Below are 15575 nucleotides of genomic sequence, written 5' to 3' on the forward strand. Positions count from 1 at the left end.
GAAACAGTGTTTTAGAGCCCTGCCTGTCTTCACCCTCATTCCCCGTGGGAAGATTAGGCACAAACAAGGGAGTGCAGCTTGCCCACTGATGATCCCAGCCATGTGTGTTTACTTTGTACAAGGCAAATACAGTTATCACTGCCATGCTGTGTTTACTGTTGATGGAAGTGTAATAGTTGGAAGTCTTGAGTTTTTTGCCTTGGCTACTTATTCTGCATCCTTCAGTTGAGGAGTTTGCCGAAGTTCTGATTCTCTGAACAAGTCAGTTGCTTCAGCTCTGTGTAAGTTTGTAAACCATAATTTAGTGATAATAGTTGTCTGGTGTTTCTTTAAGCTGTTTCTGTATATAAGTCTTGTGATTTTTTTATACTATATGTAACATCATAATGTGTAGGTTCAAGGTGGATCTCTCTTATAGGACTCTTTTTATGGGGGGAGGGGGGACACTTAGGAAAATAGGTGCTGTTCTGGTATGTGATTCACCTGAGGCAGTGCTGGCGCTGCTGTCTTGACCAGAACTGGTTATAACTGTGCAGGGATCCAATTTATAGAAACTTTCTTTTAACTTCAATTAGTTAATATTTTTGGTATGACAGAAAATGGCACTCAGCCAACAATAACACATCATGTTACTCAGAGGAGACCGGTTAGTCGTAAATGTCATTTTCCCATAACATTTGCAGGAACTGGATGTTCTCTAAAACAATTTTAACACACATTTTATATAAAAATAAATGTCTGGGGCCGCATTTTCATCCATGGGCAAAATAGGCACTGTGCCTATCTCTTATGCCAACCATGGCCTTATTTATATGTTATCAGTCATCAGGAGTGGTAGAATTTAGAACTTTCCATACTGCCATGCGCACTTAGTCTTTTGAGCTGAAGGCATCCTCGTCACGGCTGCCAGCCCTGGATAAGCTGCTCAACCATACAGTGACCACTTGCTGCTCGACAGGTGGAACTTGGCTGCAGACTTTATTGTGCCCTGCTCATGCTCGGTGCACAAGACATGCACAAGAGTTTATGTGCTGAAATTTTGATCAGAACCACTTAGATTAAACATTTTATATTAAATAAAGGTACTTTAGTACTTAATTGGACTGTCGGGGAAGACTGAGAGTTTACCATTGTTTGGAGGAATTAACTGGTTGAAAACAATAAGACAAACATTTCTCAGGAATTATGTAGGTGGTGTCACTTCTTTGCAGGAGGATTCAAATTCCTTCTTGAGGGTCTTGTCCTCTTCATACCCATAAAATCTTTATTATATACAAACATCCTTAAGACAAAATCCTGAGCTCTTTTTCTGGTGGGCTTATTGCCTGAAGTAGCTCTCTGCATGTGTAGAATAAACTCTGAGTGTTTGGGTGTTACCCTAGTCCTTATTTTTGGCAGAAAACAAATTTTAATTATTACTGCAAAATTAGCTTGAGGTATTTGAATTTTCCTTGATGCTATGTTGCTTGAAGCAGTGCAGTTGAGGATTTCCAAACAGGCAAAAGACTTTTATCATGTTTACTACTACAACTTTTTCTAGCAGCCAAGGCTGTAAGTAATAAAAGCAACCATAATGCTAATGTCAAACAGAAATTTCACTTTGAAGCTATAAATCTTTTTCCCATAAACCTGATAATGTGAAGGTGTCCATTTTCTCTAAGGTGGGCTTGGCCAGCACTTGGTCTTGGAGGACACAGGTGAGCAAGATGGGAGCAATGCATTGCAGCACAGTTAACTAGCTAAAGTTGGCTTTGAAGCTACAAATGATGAACAGTCCTGCTAGTTTCCTGTTTTGTCCTGTGTGACCTTCAGAAATTGTATTAGAACTATTCCTGATGCACTACGAATTGGTTCTGGGTACGATTCTAGGTATTGAACCTCTGCAGTTACGGTAACTTTGCTACCTGAGAGACAGTTCACTTTCTTGCTACCTGTTCTAATGCTGCCAAAGGTTTGGAAGTTGCATTTGCTCTTGTGTCAGCAGGCCTCTGGCCACACTGGCCTTGGAGTACTTGATGAATCATCTCATGGTGCAAAGTCAATGCACCTTTTGTTTAAAGCATGTTAATCCTTAGCATAAGTGCTCTTGTTCAGGATTTACGTTTACGGGGTTCCTCCAAACTGATCCTCTTCAAAGAGGACAAGCACATTATTTTAGACTACAGGATAGGAAATTACATTGGAGACCTAGAGATGATATGGTGTGAATATTTTATTTAATGGTTATAGTTCTAACCAAGGTTTACTTCATAGACTTAATTGACATATTTAAATAGCAAAGAATAGTTTAAATAACCTCTTCACCTGTGACAAACTGTTTAACAGAAGAACATCTTTTACTTTCAGATCTGTTGATTACGATGTGTTGAAGTAATATTTTTCCATTTTTTGTGCAGCTTAGGGATTTCACTGTGTTAAAGATCCTGCTTAAGAGTAAAAGAAATTGGGTTCTTTAGTCATATGTCCACTCAAAGTGCCAATAACAATGTTTGGGGTGGTTGTGGTGTTGGTTTTTTTAGGTACTTGCATGTGTGTTCAGCAGCTGGAGTAACTTGCTTGCTTTGGAAAATAAATGTTTCTCTATTTCCTAGGGGAAAAACCCTAAATTGTTGGGATGAAAAAAGTGGATTTAACTAGTTCTAGCTATTCTGTGACCAATGATTTCTCAAACTCTTTTAAAATTGCTCTGAGCAGTCTTCCTAAAGCCAAGAGAGATACTTATTTTTTCCATCTTTAGTTGTTTTCCAGTGTTCTTTGCCTTTCAAAAACTGCCATACAAAAAGGCTTTTTTTAGAAAAGAGGAGTGTCATGTGCATGTATACTTCCCTTTCCCCTTCATATGAACGACTCCAAGTGTTCCCTGTTCTTCAAAGAACTGTTAATTCAGTTGAACATTTTGTGCCTTGTTATTGTACCCCAAATTGATTTATAACTCAGTATAATTATGTGACATTTGGCTGCATGCCCTGTTTGATCTCTTTTGCCTCTTGGCTGATGGTCTGTGATGTTCAGGTTATATTTTCTTATTTCAGATGTCACTGAAAAGGAAGAAGCCATAGCATGCTTTCATGTACAGTATGTTTGTGATGTAATACATTTTATCTTTTATCATTAATTTTTAACGTGGTTTCAAATGTTGAAAATAAAGAGGTAGTTATCTCTAGACAGAACTTGCGAGTTTGGTTAACTGCATTGGTCTAGATATACGAGAGAGTAATTTACAAGTTATAAAATGTTACCATGGCAATATCTGATTCCTCCCACCCAGTTAATCCTGATTGAAACAGGGAAATATTCTATTTACAGAGATGACAGTAATCATATAGAGATTTAAGTGAAGAGGTGGGAACAAAGCGAGGGCAAGCAGACACCTTTCAAAGTGGCTGTTCCTTTGTATACCCGGTTACATTTTCTTCCCTCCTCCTTTATAGGGGTTTGCAAAGTATGTAAGCTTGAAGATTCCTGTCAGCTGTTGTCTGCTGCTTTCCCAAAAGGGAACCAATGTGTGCATCTCCTACTGCGAGCCTGAACGTTCTGCACTGGTTGGTGTTGTCCCTGCACTACCCATGTAGGCAGCTCTTTGTCTTGAACTGACCTATATTGAACCTGTACTTGCTGACTTCAGAGGCTTCTCATCCCCCTGCTCTGCTTACTCATATGTATACAAATGAACATGCCCATTTATGTATTAGATATGTTTTTGGAAACACAGATTTTAGAAGTTTTAATGCTGCCAGGGTTCACGGTGGCCATTTCATTGAAGGCAGTTTGGTATTTAATTTGGGAATGATAATGGGCTGCTAGTGAAGACTTTTCTCTTTACATGAGAGAGTATATGGTACTGTTGTGCAAGATGAGAAAATGTTTCAGCTTGGAACATTAACAGATTGCATTTTTTCCCCCCACCTTCCTACATCCAAGTTAGTGTGTCCAGTGTTAGATTTCAGATATTTAGATTAGGGGTTGGTTGCCCCAAATGTGGAGCTGTGACACCTTCAGGTTCAAGTGACCAAAATTTTAAAAATAAATTAGGTTCATATAAATAACTTTCCTTTATCTAGGTATGGATGTGTAGCAGAATGGCTCTATTGACATGTAGAATGTACTTGACCAGGGGGAACATTTTGACTTTGAAACCAAAAGCAACTGTGGCATTTATTAGGCTTCTTCTGAGAAACCTCTGTGTAGCTAAGTAGAATAGAATCATTTTTGGGAATGTGATGGGTGGCATTAGTTTTGGGTGGCCAATCTTAAAAGTAATAAAACTTTCTAATTTTCTTCATAATTAGACTTAATGACTGATAGTTATGTAAATTGTACCAAAAGTATTAAAGCCATAGAAATTTGACAGAATTCAGTCAGCTTAAACTTAACTTTTAGATGGTTTTGTCTGTGTTCTGAAATCCAATATGTAACTAAAGTATGAGTTTTATGAATGCATTACTTCCATTTTTGGGGGGGGTTGTTTCATGGTAGTAGCAACATGCTGCTTCATTTCAGTTTTAAAAATTTGTCCTCGTTCTGTTATGCTCTCATTGCGATGGTTGCTATGCAAACACTAGATAAGCTTTGTGTCTCTGATAAAAACAGACAAAGTTTTAAATCAGCTCTCTGCAATGAATTTGAAAGAAAATGCTTTGAATACTAGGTTTAAGGCAGATCTTCAAGAGCTCTATCATTTCTCTGAAGTGCAATTGTTGTGTTCCCTCCCAGGCCTTTGGAAATCTATAATGAAGTCTGATGCATTGTTTCACAACCTTGAAATTTATGCAAGATTAGTGTTTTTCTTGTCAAGAGTATTTTTTTCCTATCCATGTTTTCAATCATGTTCACTGGAGCCTCGTCTACCCTACCTGTCCTACGTCTGCAAAGGTTTTTGGAACCTCGGGTGTGAGCAGTGAGGTGGTTGTGGGCTTTGGTTTCTCAGCTTCTCTGAGCATGCAGTGTGAAGCGAAATGGCTCAAGTTCTGCTTCTTCACCTGAGCAGCCACTCTCTGGTGATCACCTGCCCAGTGAGAGGCTGTAGCCAAGCAGTTGTGTTACATCATTGTCATATGAACGATGAGCTGTAGCAGAAAGGGTGACTTCTTCAACAGGCAGAAAGTGCATGCATTTGTTAACTGGAATGACCAAGGTTACAGGGCTTTTGAGTTGTGCTGAAATGTTGTCTGGCAAGCTTGGTGTGACCCTTCACCCCAAAGTTTCCTTATTGTTATGAAAGGAGGGTTATACAATGCTGTTGCTAGGTGTTTGCTCAGCTAGCATTCCCTTACTGCATGAACATTCACCTCTCCATTGTCACCTCAGTTCTGTTGTTCTGGTGAGGAGGCAGTGCTTTGGGAGGTGTTTTTTCTGCTGTTTTTAACTGGCAGCTACAGACTGCCTCAGAAAAATCTTCAAACATATTTTCCTAGAATTTGTAAACACTTGAGAAAAGCGAGCTGTGAATGCCTGAGCGTGCTCCATTGCTCCATCGATGTGAATGTGGTTACTGAACTTCCAGAAACAATGTGGTGCACTGGACATGCAATCAAAGTGCATTTTATCTTGCTGACAAGAAAGCACAGTAAACCTCAAAATCAGTATAATGTATTGAGAGGTGTTAAGAGTCAAAATGCCCATTACTTCACTTAAATCACGAGACTGGGCAGTATATTTAGAATTTTTCAGCAGTGTCTCTTACCTTCTTGGAGCCAAGTAATACAGTTAGTGAATGACTGAACTAACTAAGCTTTCAACTGCGTCAGAAAACTCAACCTAAACCTCAAGGGTGCCATGGCAGAACCCATTCAGTATGAAAAAAGCAAACCTAAGCAATTAAAAATTATTGATAGGAATAGTTTCTATTGATAGGAATAATCTCTAAGTTCAAATCAACTTGATGACAGGCTGACTTATTAAGGGAAACTCTTCATGAGACAGAACTAAAGTTTTATGCAATGGTTTTTAAAGATATGGCTTCCTACGTAGTAAACTCCTTTAGGATTCTCTGACTTAAATATTTTAATTGCCTTTTTAATTAGCTGTATTCAGGTAGTTCCACATCCAGGATTTGAGAAAAGCTGCTTGCAGGAGAGGTTCAGAGGAGCAGTGGTTGCTCACTTGCCCATGACAAACTACACACGATAAAGAATTTTTCTTGAAGAAAAATACCAGTCCTTTAAGAACTACCACAGAAGAGAAACTCACTGGGAATAAAACTAGGCTGGTTTTTTTGTCCCATGACAATAAAAAATTTGGTAATTCATCATAATATTAGATAAATAATATGAAAATGCTCTTATTCAGCACAAATGAAGAAATAATTTGATTTTACTAGTACTGATGGAGAACAGAGTTTAAACTAGATCCCATGGTCTACTGGGTCCAGTCTCTAAAAATTCTGCTGTCAGCAGATGTTTGTCAGTGGAGGAAAGGGAAGTGACGGGAAAGGAACAAAGGGTCAATGCAGTTTAATAGGAAACTGACTTTCATTTTTGGAGGATATATTTGTTCTTAAGATGTTTTCACATTGGATGTGAGAAATTACTATAAACAAATTTAAATTAGGAAGTACAGTTAAGACTGCATTATGTGATAATTTCCTTCACTGTCTCCTTTTACTGTTAATTAACACAAACTTACATTTTAATCTCTTAAATTTAGGAATGCCTATCAGTTAATACTGTTAAGAACAAAGGAGTCTAATACTGGGGTGGGAGGCATAGGAGGGATGGGGGCACAGACAGCAACAGTGAGACAGTTTAATCATTATACCTCAGTCTAATTATTTTGGAGTTTTACCAGTATAAGTGAGAGCAAACTTGGCTCTGTAAGTATCAAGTGAAGAATGTTTTCCCTTTCAATTTAAGGAAGACAGATTACGGGAAATAGAGTTCTGGCTTTTGATAGATGTTATGATTTGTATTAGGCTAGCAGTATTTGCAGTACAGATGGTACCTTAAATACTGCTAAAGCAGTAATTAATGATAAGTTACCCTTCTCTGTTGGATTTGTAGGAGCTGAAGTAGTCTCTTACCTAGGGGTAGGCTTTTTTCTTTTTCTGCTTACTGACATTATCAAATTGGTATGATTATTGTATGTGTAGCATTTCTATTACTATTTTTTTCTTCAACATACTGTAGTCCTTCAGTCCCTTCTACTCAGACGCACTTTTTGAGGACTGTTACTTAACTTCGGTTTGTAATACATCTTTTCATAAAGTAGCTAAGTTTTCCACTTTTTAACTTCACGCTGGATATTTGTGAAACTAAGTTAATTGTTCTAGAAGTGCTAGGAAATAGGTTACAAGTCTGCAGATAGGACAGAATAGCGAGCAAAAAAAACTTTGTAGGGGGCTTTGGATACTGATCTGGAGTATTGATTTTCTGCTATAAAATTATATTTGTTCTGCTTGCTAGGATTCTTTTCATTCTGTATATACTATACAGGGTCCTTTCCCTGATTCTACAGCAAGGCAGACTTGAGGCATCAACAGAGGTGTAAACTTTCCTTGTTACAAGGAAGATCATGCTGGAAACATGGATGTGACTTTTATCTGAATGACAAGGTTAAAAATACACAAATACCTAAATTATATTTGAAATGAAATGTCTGTCTATATATTTATATTTTTAGAAGCATGTAGAAAATAACTGCTTAATATTTTCTTATTGTTTAAAGCCAAAAAAAGTTACGAAAATATTCACACGTTATACTTTGACTTAGCCTCTAAATCTTTGTATGCATGATACTACAACAGTGCATATGATTGTATCAACTTTGATTTTTCTGAAATATATACTTGAGCAAGGATTTTGCAGGATTTAAAACATCAAATAAAGGGGAAAAGAGCCCTTTCTGCTGTCCTAACATTTCATGCTGATTTAATTTCATATTAAGGAAAAAGAAAACATACAATAAAAACATGTTTCAAGAAGATTTTGAGTTTGAAGGGCTTAAGGAGTCTAACTTTCCTAATATTTTATATTACATATAAGACTTTGAAGAGCAGTTCTTAGTACTTTGAATCTGCAAGTAGGACAGTACAATTGACTTAATTGCAGTTACTCCTATAAACAAGGATTTGGCAGGGTTTGGCCCTTAATCAAGGGAGAGGACAGTGTAATTTTGTGTGCTATGCAGGTGTGAGTTATAAACACACTTAGGTCTAATCTTTCAAGGTCCTTAGTGCCTTGTCAGAACTGTTTTCCATTCTCTGTTTTCTGGAGTTAATAAGTGCAATACTGTTGAGCATCTTGCAGAATAAGCCTTGAAGAGGCCAGTGGATTTTCTGATTTTTTTAAAGCCTCATCATATTTTCGACCAGGATTTAAAGTTTTTTTCATCAAGATCTGACAGTTCTGTTCTCTTGTGATTTGACACTTGCACACAAGACACAGAAGAGGGAAGCAGTGTGTAGGAGTTGAAAAGTTTGTTAGTAATTAAGCTAGTCACAATTGTGTTTTTTTCCAGTCATAGCAAAATCTTATTGCAGAGTAATGTTTGTGGCAATTTATACATCACTCTGTGAACTACGGTAGAAGTTGTTCAAAAGTATAGTAAATGCTTAGAGACATATGTGCATACATGTCTACTAATATATAGCATATGCATGTAAACGCAGCATAAAGAGAGGCAGTAGCTCTACCTAATATATTACAATACTGTTGGACTCTTTCCACAGCTTTAAATGCAGTCATGATTTTATCCGACCATTTGGAAAGTGTGTGTAATTCATAACTCCCTCCTTCTTTAACATTAAATTAATTCCCTGCCTCTTGGCTCTGTAGGAATTGTTTAAAATACAGTTTTTAATATTTGCAGTAGTCACCCTATATCTGAGTAACCAGACATCTTCTAGACCTCCTGGTGCTGTTTTGGGGCATTTCATTGTTTCTCAGTCCTCACCCCTTTTTTTTTCTTTTTTCTTTTTTTTTTTTTTTTAGGAAGCAACTTTTTTAGAAAGTCTCTCAATAGGAAAAAGCAAGAAGCGCCAGTGCTTGCCAGAAGAAGCTTGCTTCCCACCCTCTCCCTTACCTTGCGCTCCTGGACTATAGAACTCCTGGGTCAGCTATTGCTCCATGGCGCGGGGCGCTGAGCTGTAGCATCAGGGATGTGAGCATTCCAGCAGTCCCACTAAACAATGAGAGATAGGCTCTTTGCATGCCCCAAGCCTATGGAGCATTACGTCATTGCCTTGCCATATAAGGCGCTCTGTGTTGTGCAGACTCGTCGTGTCTGACTCGTGTACTTCAGTGATAGCCAGGGCTTGGAAAGCTTGTTAATGTGCTCTGGCTCCAGCTGACGCTCAGCACTGTGTGAAAAATTTCATTTGTCTACCAGTTCATGGCCAAGAAGAATGTGCGGAAGGTTTGGGTTAGGGCAGTTCCTTTCTATTACTGATAATAAAGTCGTTAGCAGTTGTTAGCTGATTAGGTACAATGTTTTCCACCCAGACTCGCAGCCTAGAATTGGAGAAGGGAAAAATTAAATTCCAGGTCATCTTCTTTAATTAGTTGTTCTAAGGGAGTTTTTCTGTTTTTCTTTCTTTTTTTTTTTTTTTTTAATATGACAAAAAAATGTGACTTTAGCTGAACTCCTCTGAGGGGGATATGAACTTTGAGCCTTCCTTTTTTTTTTTTTTTCCTTCTGTAAAGAGTTGGGGTCCTTGGAGGATAGTATTTTATTTCCTGATGATGTAACTACAAAACAATTCTCTAAGTGATGATGGGAAGGCCAGATGAAATCTGATTTTTTTTTCTCTTCAATGTTTTTTCTACAAAACCCTTTCCTTTTTCGTATGTTTGTGTTTCAGCTAACACAATTAAGCAGTCCAACCAACTATTTTTAGTAAGAAGGTCTTAAAGAAATGAGTCGTTTGTTTTAATATTTAGGAAAGGGGCAGGAAGCCAAAAAGTAGGATTTAGATTGAAGAGCTTAAAATGTATCTCTTGTATTGCCTGTCCTTTAGTGTACACCCTGAATAAACACTGAGAACACAAGGAAGAAATACTTGAAATGGGCACAAAATTTGTTGTTGAAACTCCACTAAGGGTAAATGGAAGTCAGTGGAATGAACTCCTTTTTTTGTTGATGGATAAATTACACCACTGAAAGGCATTCTACACTATGAAAGTGTAGAATGTTAAAGTAGGTGCATCCACAATTCATTTATTTGCAGCACTTGAATTTTAGTCTTCAGATAAACTTCGGTATAGCTTAAGCTGTCTTACTGCCTGCTTTCTGTGAGTTATGTTCTACTTGAACATAATGCTAGCATAAGGCAATTTACTTATTTGGGGGTGTTGTCTGTGGGTATGAAGACAAATGGTGATTAAAATGTTTGCATTTCGTTAACGAGACAGACATCTTTTAGCTACTTTGCACATATTTACCCTGAGCGTAGCCTGAAAATTGTTCTTCAGCTGGAAAATTCCAGGCACCCCTTCCCGCTGCTCCGGGGTAAAGGTTTCCTCAGAACTGTGCTGCTTATGTGTAGGGGTGATGCCACTTGGTCCCCTTTGTGAATTTCTGTGGAAGTTGGGATTTTGGTACTCGATCAAAACCTTCCAAGCCTATTTAACAGTGCAATACTGCATACTAACCCTTCCAAAATTGTTTTGGAGATAAAGAAATGTCTTATTTGAAGATAGCGATGGACAGACCAGGATAATATTTTATTTGCTATTCTAGGAGGATGTAATAATTAAATCCAAACAAAGCTGAAATAACCTTTAGCCCATATTGACCCATTCAATCACTTGGCTAATGTTTTTGGAAACTAACATTTTGTCTAGTTTTTCTCAACACTATTATGTCAATGTGTATCATTTGAATTACATAAAAGATCATCCAGGTGCCCTTGCTAGGGGGAATATCTTCAGCTACAAACTCACTCTTCCTGCAGGGACTCTGTTTAGAGGCAGGACAACTGCAGGTGCAAGGTCCTGGGTAAGTTACTCTGTGGAAGGGAGTTACAAGTTAGATGTGGATGCATTCTTTTTTTACATGTATGTGTGTGCATGCAAACATACAAATGCTTAGGGTGAAAACTACTGTTTCTGTATTTTGCTTGTTTGCTTTTTCTTTCCTTCGCTTTGCAATTGTTTTGGGGTTTTTTGCATCTTCCCCTTTACTTGCACACGCCCTATTTCTGTAGTCTGTATGAAAATTACCTGCATTTTTGTCCTCCCACATGAAACAGTTGTTTTAGGCCATAAGCAGCTTTGAAGAAGTGGACTTGTCGAAAGCTGGTGATCAAAAATCCATCCTTGCAGTCCAGTTCTGTTCTGAAGTTGCAGGGAATGCAGCTCAGATAGTGCTGGTGATAAGTTTATTGGCAGTCAGGGAGTAGGGAGTGCAAGTCCTCCTGTTTATAAGTCTGCGTTTCGAACTGGGGATGGCCCAAATATGAACTCCTAGTTTTTTAATTAATTCTCCTCTGTAATACAAAAGTGCATATCTGTGACCTTTTGCAAACCAGCTTTATCAAAGAACATCAGCTGAGTGTGCAATGATCTGACTTCCTTCTCTTATACTGTCAACAGCTTAAAGGACAGAGTGCAGTATTATTCCAAGTCCTGTTAAGGAATATAGGATTAAAAATCCCAAGTTTTGGATTACTATAACATGAAAAGCTTATTTATATCCGAGGTAATAAATAGAGTTGCAGAGAAGCCTTCATTTACTGCTTTTTCTCAGTGTCTTCCAGTATCTGTAGGTGGAATCCTGGCACTGGTGAACTGTACCAAAGAGAAAAAAAAGCCTTTAAGCAGGCAGCTATGCCTGCCTTATTCTCCATTGCTCCCTGAAAATGAATTCTGTTTCCTTAGTTACTAGAAATAGTTTTGCACATAATTGGTGCATTTGCATGTATTGTGACAGCAAAAAAACCTGAATTTGTAGAAATTAGAGACCAAATGAAAATCTTGTCGGATCATTTGGTTCATCCCCTGACAATGCAGGGCTGCTCTCTGCAGCCTACCTGCAGTGACTTCTCCCTAGTCTTTCTGCTTATCATTTTGTGTTGTTATTTGTGCCCACATTCTCTCAGAATTTTACTTGACAAAAATAGAAGCTGGAAAGATGGAAGTCTGTACGAGGCAGAGAAAAGAGAGGACAAATATGCTGGAAGACTTTGAGGCGATTGTTTAGACTTTATCTTAAACTATCTGAATTCCTCCCATTACTTCCATCGTTAAACGACTTCTCTTTCCTTTTTCTTCCCATGGCAATTCATAGCAGCAGTTCCAGTGTCCTTAAACCCATAACCTATCCCTTGCAGCATTTGACCCCTTCCTTTGGCCGTTTTGTATCTAAGATAAATAAAGGAAATTAGAACTTGGGCCTCAGTTCAACAAAGCACTTAAAACATAGCCCTGTGTATTTTTGTTGAAAAAGGAAAGGACTTCAGCAGAACCTTGATTTTAATGATATATTGAAATGCTTGGCCAAATCAGGCTCTTGGTCTCATTTACCTCATGTAGATATTGTTGAAACTTGTGTTTTTTAAATTCTTCTTTGGCTCTAAGTTATTAGGCTACTTTTGTATTCCCAAAATAGAAATATACAGAAGTATAAATGCTGTCAAAGATTTTATTAGAATTTTACATTACTTAAAACTTCACTTTGTTGGAAGTGGTCTGCTTAAGTTTTGCACGTGATACCTGATGAACTGAAACATGCAGGATTGACAAGTTGAATTCTAATGCCTTGCATAAATAGGATCTGATGTTTAATGCTTTAATAACTCATTTGACTTCAAGGATTTTCCTCCACTGTGTGCTCAGCCTTGTCTCTGAAGTCTGTGGGAGTTTTGACATAACTCAGTGGAAGAAAGTTCACTCTAATTATTTCTTGGATTAACAGCATCCTTCAAAAATTTTCTATCCAGTTTATTATTTCTCCTAGCATTGTGTTTGCTGGTCTCTTAGATTTCATCAGTAAAGTGTTTTAGTGTTTTATATCCTGATGTATAGATTAATGTCTGAATATTACAGTAAGGAAATATGGAGGCTATTATGGCTTAATGACAGTCTGAAGTGCATTGACAACTCATAGATGCATGTGGAAGGCAAGGGGCAGAAGCAGGGGAAAGTTCTAAAGATAACATTCTTCCAATTCATGTGTCTTTTACTATGGACTGTGGACAGAAAGAGATTCATATCTTCATTACTGCGTGTTTTTAATTTTTTTTGGCAGCAGGAAGAAATATTTTCCCAAACTCTCCTATTGTTTGCAGATTCCATTATTCTCCCTTTTTTTTTTTTTTGGCAGATACAAATAGAATTCCTAGCCAAATATTAGGGATAATTAGATCTCTTTATGTTGGTCACTGTATTGGGAAACTGATGACTGTATCTCTTAACTACTAATGACTTCTAAAGAGAACTTGCAAGTGCTTCGTATCTACTTGCGAGATGGTTTCCTTTTGCATAAGGGACCATGGTAAGTTTTTATCATTAATATATTTTATTTTTATTAAAAGGACATATTTTGCATGGCAGAGCTTACCAAAGATTAATAGATTTTAATCTTTATGCCTTCCCCTATTTCCTATAAACCATATATAGCCAATTAATCTTTTCTCCATAATGAAATGAGATACTGTTCTTTAGTTTATGAAAACTCTGTACAACAATGGAGTTTGGTATTGAATGTTTGTTTTGTTTGTGATGGGTTCTGCAATGAGTTTTTTTCATAAGCCCCACCTCTCCCACCCACAAGTGTGCCTGTCTAGTTGGGCTATTTCTGAAGACATGACAGTCAAGTCAGTATTATTGCAATAGCACAAATGAGTTGTAACCATGTGAAGACTGTTGTGGTAAGGTACCTTGGAAGGTTCTGAGTTCCATGTCTGTGGACATGCTTGGAAGTAGAACATATTTTAAATGTCTGTCTTTATTTATCAGACCTCGGAAAAAATGTATGACGCTGTGTAATTAGTTGCCTACTTTTCTTCATCTATCTCCTTTGAAATTCATTCAAAGCAAGATTCTTTCTGTGGAACTTCAGGGAAACTGTGTGACTGAAAAATTTTGAGCTTCCAGTCTGATTCCACGTGAAACCCTGTTTCAGAACTTTTTTATGTGTTAACCTAAGCTGTGAATTCAGTCATTTTATTCAGTGATCAAACCCCTTTCTGAGCAGTTCAATTCTTGTTTGAATAAAAACACACATATTTGAGTCAAGTTGACTCAACGTTTGGCATAGACGTGAATTGAACATGGTGCTAATGGAGGGTGCTCCTTTCAAAGCTTTGATGATATGAGGTGAAAAAGTAGATCGAGTTATTGCAGGTTCATTCAGTTCCTCTGCATCATTCACCATCTCTTCCCTTACGCTTTTCCCTTCGCGGCTGTTTCTTCTCTTGCTGCTGAGTGATGCTGTTCCACCAATGGCTTGGATTGCAAAGCCCAGCACACAGGTGAAAAGGATTTGGCATTCAGTGCGTTTCTTGCAGGTTGCAAGTTTTACAGGAGCCTCCTGAGGCTGTTGCCTGCTTTGAGAGCATGGGCTCGTCAGGCACACACTGAGATGAATGTGGTCTCAAATGCAGCGTAGCAACTTTAAGAAGCCTTGCTGATGACACTGGTTGTGAAGAGTTGTCATAGTTTGGTTTTTTTTCCCCCTTTTTAGTGGTTAAGTAGAGAGAATCCAGAATTAAAATAAATCTTGAGTCCTACATTTCATTGTTTTAATTCTATTGAGCAGGCTTCTCTTGCCTCCTACCACCTAACTCAGTGAAAATGTAGCTGTTAGAAAGCTTGTCTGAAAGGGAGTAAGGTTGTAAGAGAATGACTGTGGATTCTAAGGAAGGCAGACTTTGCAAGGGGAGAAAACATTTTTTGTTGGGCTACCTGCAATAGTAGAGTAAAACACAAGCATGTTCTTGGGCCCAGAGGCCCTTCTTTGGGTCTCCTAGATGCTGCATTTGTGTTACAAAACCTGTGTAATAACAGACATATTTTCTGCTTCGATAAATCCCCCCCACCCCCGCCTTAAGATTCCTGCTAAGGATTGCGTTTTAAAAGGCTTCTCTTATTCTCTATAACTTCAGAAGCTATACACTAGTCCCTGTAAATTGTGCCAGGGCAAAACCACGACATTGCCTCAAGTTATTGAGTTATTGGTGATTTCAGTACCTGGTCAAGGAATATATATTGAAATAATGCAGAGGCAAATGTATCCTATACAGGCTGGTTTAGAATGTGGATTCCTAGGGATGTAATGTAACTTGTAAAACTTTGATCCCTTTGGGATTCAGAATTGCTGAGCTATCTGATAGATTCATGGTTTAGAAATGTGACTTAGTTGTGCGGTTCAGTTTTCTGGTCTGGAAAAGCATTTACAAAAATTTCTTGATCTCCAAGTGTGTAGTCACATGTAGTTCTTTGTGTTAGTCTTGCCCACAACAGGTACTGTTCAGGGAGTCTCTTGGGCTTGGGGAAATGTATTTAACAGACTCAGACGCTCCTCAGCTCCAGAGTCTGCAACAAAAATTTCACAAAACCCTTGAGTGAGGAAGGGGAGCAAATACAAAAGGGTATTAATTTGGCTTTTTTATGGCAGCTTGCATGAGACGTCAGCCTTAA

The 15575-nt window shown here is 38.0% G+C and overlaps 2 protein-coding genes across 5 annotated transcripts in view; one reads left to right on the forward strand and one right to left on the reverse strand.

Moving 5' to 3' along the window:
• The window catches only part of CMSS1 (cms1 ribosomal small subunit homolog), a 222780-nt gene that overhangs the window by 28272 nt on the left and 178933 nt on the right, over positions 1–15575 (forward strand). The window lies entirely within an intron of this gene.
• The window catches only part of FILIP1L (filamin A interacting protein 1 like), a 188596-nt gene that overhangs the window by 26507 nt on the left and 146514 nt on the right, over positions 1–15575 (reverse strand). Inside the window, exon 1 of one of the 4 annotated variants that reach the window (XM_050333121.1) lies at positions 9019–9164. The exons of the other annotated variants lie outside the window; for them this stretch is intronic. The gene's annotated coding sequence lies outside the window, so the exon portion shown is untranslated. Of the gene's footprint in view, positions 1–9018; positions 9165–15575 lie in introns of those variants that run through there. 4 annotated transcript variants of the gene reach the window in all.

Source organism: Myiozetetes cayanensis, unplaced genomic scaffold (genome assembly GCF_022539395.1).
Source record: "Myiozetetes cayanensis isolate MyiCay16 unplaced genomic scaffold, myiCay2020 scf5-8, whole genome shotgun sequence".
NCBI lineage: Eukaryota > Metazoa > Chordata > Aves > Passeriformes > Tyrannidae > Myiozetetes > Myiozetetes cayanensis.